The sequence below is a fragment of the Centruroides sculpturatus genome, unplaced genomic scaffold, assembly GCF_000671375.1.
Source record: "Centruroides sculpturatus isolate CEXI.00-Female unplaced genomic scaffold, Cexi_2.0 scaffold283, whole genome shotgun sequence".
NCBI lineage: Eukaryota > Metazoa > Arthropoda > Arachnida > Scorpiones > Buthidae > Centruroides > Centruroides sculpturatus.
Genome location: NW_019384473.1, coordinates 467,494 through 474,046, shown reverse-complemented (window position 1 = coordinate 474,046; position 6,553 = coordinate 467,494). Strand labels below are relative to the sequence as shown.

Here is a 6,553-nt window from a genome sequence, read left to right as displayed (position 1 = left end):
TTTAATTTTATTTAAACTATTTTAATTCGGTTTTTTCAAATTGAAATTTCATTAATTAGTTCTGATGGCATTAAAGTTTACCCACAAAATTTTAAATTAGTGAAATATCAGTTGCAATTTCTAAATACAAACACAGAATTATTACCAATAATCTTGTAAAATTGTTTTTTATGTAAGGTATATATGCTGAACACTAATTTATTTACTTTCAAAAAACATCTAATGGCAACATTCTAGATTCATGAGCTAATAATTGGTCTTCTCTTACTTGTTAGTCTAAAAATGACCAGAGAATGTTATAAATAAAATTTGGCTGTTTGCGTGACAAAATTTAATATAAACTTGGAAATTATTTTTTTTTAGCGGCGTTAGAAATCCAACAGAATCATTCAATTTTTCAATGTTTAGTACATAAATGAAAACCTTTAAAAACTTCATTATTATTTACGGAGTTAAAGATCGCAGACGATGATGTTAATTGTAAATTTATTAATTATAAAAAGTTACATTAACAGAATCATTCGACTGCAATTAGCAGGCGGTGGTCAAACCGTTAGCCGATGTTTCTGGGGAATGCGAGATCGAATCCGCATGGGCAAAGATTAGAAGTAATTGAAAACTTGCAATTCATTCATACATTAAGTCAAAAATGAAGCGGCCGGATGGCCAAGCGGTCAAGGTGGCAGCCTACCGCTTTGGTGACCCGGGTTCGAAACCGAACGAGTCGAAAAATCCCCAGGAATATTTCGGGGGGTGGTCTGTTCTGATATGTCGAGTCCCGTCCCTCACCACCTGGCAGCCCCACTGTGGGCCTGGCCGAACCGATAATGGGCTTGCAAAAAGAGGCCCTCTTAGTGCCCACGGGGCGGAAAGAGTAAAAAACAAAGTCAAAAATGGATTTTAAAGTATCCAAAATGAAAGTAAAGTAATCAGAATAAAATCTAAATATGTTCGTTGCAAACAGCACTATTCTGATAGATTAACATTGTATGCTTGCACATCCCCAAAGAGGTAAAAAATGGTCATATCTATTAGTTAATTTGTTACCATTGGAGAATAAACTTAAGCTGGAAAAGATAGATGTGAAAAAAACTTAAATAAACTGGGAATAAGAGATATAACCATGTTGGCGCCTCGTGTTAATTAATATCATTAAACGCATCTACTAACTTAAGGTAGTTATTTATATTTGGGCTTATCAAACCAGTGAATATGAATACAAGATTCCTTAAATTTAATATATATATAAACATTTCAAAAAGATTTACAATAATTAAAACGGTAAATGTTACCTATGGTGACTAAAATGGTGGTGCTTCGGTTATGTTCGTTTCCGTTAGATTAACTATATTTTTTGTAGACGTTTCCTCTTTTTTTTTTTACTTTGTTCAAGAACTATCGTGAATCAATAACTAGTGACGTTAAACACACGGCTGCCTCTGTCTGCGACTCCCCAACGAGAGGTCAGTCGGAAGCGCGGCCAGTTTAGTCACCATAAATAACATTAACGATTAAAACTTTCAATATGTACAAAATATGTAAAATACGCCCAAAATGCATTTCGGACTTTACAATAGTACCTCGTCAGTTGGTGTTTTAATTAAACACATGAGAAAGTATACACAAAAGTTAGACTATACTAAAAGGCCGTAATAACGACGTAGACGAACACAATTAAGAAATTGGTGCTATCTCACAAGTGCTGTATAACTCTATACTTTCACAATACTGTAAAGCCAGCAGCAAGGAGTTCTAACACAATTAATCATAATGAGTTACAGATACTATTATTTAGGTATAAACCAGTAGAGTAATGGAAATGATACTTACAATTGATATTTCTGAAGGATTGACTGAAAAATTACACAAAACAAAAAAGAAGAAAATCAACGTACTCATACAGTCAAATTCCATAGTAGCAGCGATATCAGTGCAAATATTTGCATATTTAAACACCATTTTACGTCACCGGGTTTACGTCATAAATCTATTTTTATCAACATAATCTATTTTTACACCTAAATTGTCATTAATTCTTTTTTCCTTTATAACTTTTATGTATACTTTCTCACGTGTTTAATTAAAATACCAACTAAAGAGTGACTATTTTAATTAAAGTCCGAAATGCATCTTGGGCGTATTTTACATATTTTGTACATATTGAAAGTTTTAATTATTGTAAATCTCCTTTTGAAAATTTATATAAATATTAAATTTAAGAACTCCTGTTCACGTTCACTGGTTTGATAAGCCTTAATGTAAATAACTACCTTAAGTTACTGTAGTATATACATTTAGTTAATAATAGTAAGGGCAAAAAGCAATACGTTAATTAATATCTCAGTTCACATATACTGCACAGACAATTTAAAAATGTTTTTAGATTAAATTCTTAGATTACAAAGACAAGGGGCTATCCATAAATTACGGCCGCATTTTTCGCAATTTTTATTTCCCCCTCCCATTGTCCCAGTTTCTCTAGTTTCTGTAACCCCTCCCCACTTCGGACGTCCAGCGAAACTCAATCCCTTTCAAAATCTGTACGACTTTATGAATAATAAGGTGCATAATTTGTGTAAAATTTAATGAAATAAAATAGACGTCCACTGAAGCTCGACGCGACCCTCCCCCTTATACGATTTGTTATAACCCTTTCCTCTCAGTAGACGTCATTTATGGATAGTCCCAAATAGTCTGTATGATTTGTATAATGTAAGCTATACAACATTTTCAAATTACATACGAAAGCATACGTGTCGCAAACGATAAAGCTTTATTTTCGAAGTGTTTAAACAATTGAAGTGATGATAAGTGATAAGTGAGAAGGAAATATCAAATCGCACGAAGTACGAAATCTTATTTCGGTTAACAAAGAACGTTTGAATTATCATTTCCACGTTTTCTCCAATGAAATAGTCTCTACGTTGCAACATTTCTTTTTCGTAGCGACTTTTTCGGTCGCTGCCTCGAAGTTTCCGGTGACGTAATTCCGTTTGTTTCCGACCCGCCTCGGTACATATTGCTTTTACTTCTGCGCCCGTAAATTCACCTTCTTTCCAAAAGTAAGATCTCGATCCTAACTTTCGATAAAGAATGAAATAAATTCAATTATGACAAAAGAATTAAAAGTATTCTTTGATAAAATCGATTTGTTTAAAAATATTTAATTATTAATTAAAACAACATTCCAAATTTTTTAGTATATTTAATAAGAATATTCGTCTTAAAATTCCTAAAAGTGTATTTTTGTAAATGTAATTAGTCTAATTAATTATTAATCAGATCTAACAAACATAATATAATGGATGTAACTTGAAGCAATGGACTCTTATTTTTAACTTTTTTTTTATTCCGTGGATACTAGTAGGGCCTTTTTCCATACCCATGGTTGAGTTGGGTTAATTCCATAATGGGAGTGGCAGAATCGAAGAGGGGTGCGGAACATTAAAAACTCCCGAATCTTTGCCCATGAGGATTCGATATCGCATTCCCCAGAAACATCGGCTAACGGTTTAAACGCCTTCTGTTAATTGCAGTCGAATGATTCTGTTAATGTAACTTTTTATAATTAATAAATTTACAATTAACATCATCGTATGCGATTTTTAACTCCGTAAATAATAAGGAAGTTTTTAAAGGTTTTCATTTATGTACTAAACATTGAAAAATTGAATGATTCTGTTGGATTTTTAACGCCGCTAAAAAAAAGAAATAATTTCCAGGTTTACATTAAATTTTGTCACGCAGTCAAATTTTATTTATAACATTCTCTGGTCATTTTTAGACTAACAAGTAAGNTACAAACACAGAATTATTACCAATAATCTTGTAAAATTGTTTTTTATGTAAGGTATATATGCTGAACACTAATTTATTTACTTTCAAAAAACATCTAATGGCAACATTCTAGATTCATGAGCTAATAATTGGTCTTCTCTTACTTGTTAGTCTAAAAATGACCAGAGAATGTTATAAATAAAATTTGGCTGTTTGCGTGACAAAATTTAATATAAACTTGGAAATTATTTTTTTTAGCGGCGTTAGAAATCCAACAGAATCATTCAATTTTTCAATGTTTAGTACATAAATGAAAACCTTTAAAAACTTCATTATTATTTACGGAGTTAAAGATCGCAGACGATGATGTTAATTGTAAATTTATTAATTATAAAAAGTTACATTAACAGAATCATTCGACTGCAATTAGCAGGCGGTGGTCAAACCGTTAGCCGATGTTTCTGGGGAATGCGAGATCGAATCCGCATGGGCAAAGATTAGAAGTAATTGAAAACTTGCAATTCATTCATACATTAAGTCAAAAATGAAGCGGCCGGATGGCCAAGCGGTCAAGGTGGCAGCCTACCGCTTTGGTGACCCGGGTTCGAAACCGAACGAGTCGAAAAATCCCCAGGAATATTTCGGGGGGTGGTCTGTTCTGATATGTCGAGTCCCGTTCCTCACCACCTGGCAGCCCCACTGTGGGCCTGGCCGAACCGATAATGGGCTTGCAAAAAGAGGCCCTCTTAGTGCCCACGGGGCGGAAAGAGTAAAAAACAAAGTCAAAAATGGATTTTAAAGTATCCGAAATGAAAGTAAAGTAATCAGAATAAAATCTAAATATGTTCGTTGCAAACAGCACTATTCTGATAGATTAACATTGTATGCTTGCACATCCCCAAAGAGGTAAAAAATGGTCATATCTATTAGTTAATTTGTTACCATTGGAGAATAAACTTAAGCTGGAAAAGATAGATGTGAAAAATCTTTTAAATAAACTGGGAATAAGCGATATAACAATGTTGGCGCCTCGTGTTAATTAATATCATTAAACGCATCTACTAACTTAAGGTAGTTATTTATATTTGGGCTTATCAAACCAGTGAATATGAATACAAGATTTCTTAAATTTAATATATATATAAACATTGCAAAAAGATTTACAATAATTAAAACGGTAAATGTTACCTATGGTGACTAAAATGGTGGTGCTTTGGTTATGTTCGTTTCCGTTAGATTAACTATATTTTTTGTAGACGTTTCCTCTTTTTTTTTTTTTTTACTTTGTTCAAGAACTATCGTGAATCAATAACTAGTGACGTTAAACACACGGCGGCCTCTGTCTGTGACTCCCCAACGAGAGGTCAGTCGGAAGCGCGGCCAGTTTAGTCACCATAAATAACATTTACGATTAAAACTTTCAATATGTACAAAATATGTAAAATACGCCCAAAATGCATTTCGGACTTTACAATAGTCCCTCATCAGTTGGTGTTTTAATTAAACACATGAGAAAGTATAAACAAAAGTTAGACCAGTGTTTCTCAACGGGGGCGATATCGCCCCATGTGGGCGTTTTTCCATGTTGAGGGGAGATTAGTAACAATTTATATTTTGGGGGCGAAAAACAATTTTCTGGGCGATATAGTAAAACATTATATTAGGAATAATTAGATATTTTATTCGTTATATCGTACAATAATTAAACAAATAACATTATACTAGTTACTAGTCTATTCAATGCAATACGAATTTGGCGTTAGTCTTGGTCCTCAGCATCGGAATTTTGAAGTGAAGGGGGCGATAATAGGTAACGGTTTTATTGAAGGGGGCGATACTACGTTGAAGAGGGCGACGATTCGTTAGAGGTTGAGAAACACTGAGTTAGACTATACTAAAAGGCCGTAATAACGACGGAGACGAACACAATTAAGAAATTGGTGCTATCTCACAAGTGCTGTATAACTCTATACTTTCACAATACTGTAAAGCCAGCAGCAAGGAGTTCTAACACAATTAATCATAATGAGTTACAGATACTATTATTTAGGTATAAACCAGTAGAGTAATGGAAATGATACTTACAATTGATGTTTCTGAAGGATTGACTGAAAAATTACACAAAACAAAAAAGAAGAAAATCAACGTACTCATACAGTCAAATTCAGTAGCAGCGATATCAGTGCAAATATTTGCATATTTAAACACCATTTTACGTCACCGGGTTTACGTCATAAATCTATTTTTATCAACATAATCTATTTTTACACCTAAATTGTCATTAATTCTTTTTTCCTTTATAACTTTTATGTATACTTTCTCACGTGTTTAATTAAAATACCAACTAAAGAGTGACTATTTTAATTAAAGTCCGAAATGCATCTTGGGCGTATTTTACATATTTTGTACATATTGAAAGTTTTAATTATTGTAAATCTCCTTTTGAAAATTTATATAAATATTAAATTTAAGAACTCTTGTGTTCACGTTCACTGGTTTCATAAGCCTTAATGTAAATAACTACCTTAAGTTACTGTAGTATATACATTTAGTTAATAATAGTAAGGGCAAAAAGCAATACGTTAATTAATATCTCAATTCACATATACTGCACAGACAATTTAAAAATGTTTTTAGATTAAATTCTTAGATTACAAAGACAAGGGGCTATCCATAAATTACGTCCGCATTTTTCGCAATTTTTATTTCCCCCTCTCCCATTGTCCCAGTTTCTCTAGTTTCTGTAACCCCTCCCCACTTCGGACGTCCAGCGAAA

The 6,553-nt window shown here is 32.9% G+C and overlaps 1 protein-coding gene across 2 annotated transcripts in view; it reads right to left on the bottom strand.

Moving 5' to 3' along the window:
• Positions 1-5,882, bottom strand: part of LOC111621242 (transport and Golgi organization protein 2 homolog) — a 36,709-nt gene extending 30,827 nt beyond the window's left edge. The window contains exon 1 of one of the 2 annotated variants that reach the window (XM_023363322.1): positions 5,863-5,882. The gene's annotated coding sequence lies outside the window, so the exon portion shown is untranslated. Of the gene's footprint in view, positions 1-1,830; positions 1,917-5,862 lie in introns of those variants that run through there. The other variant, XM_023363321.1, reaches the window with a different exon arrangement.
• Positions 5,883-6,553: the final 671 nt, after the last annotated feature.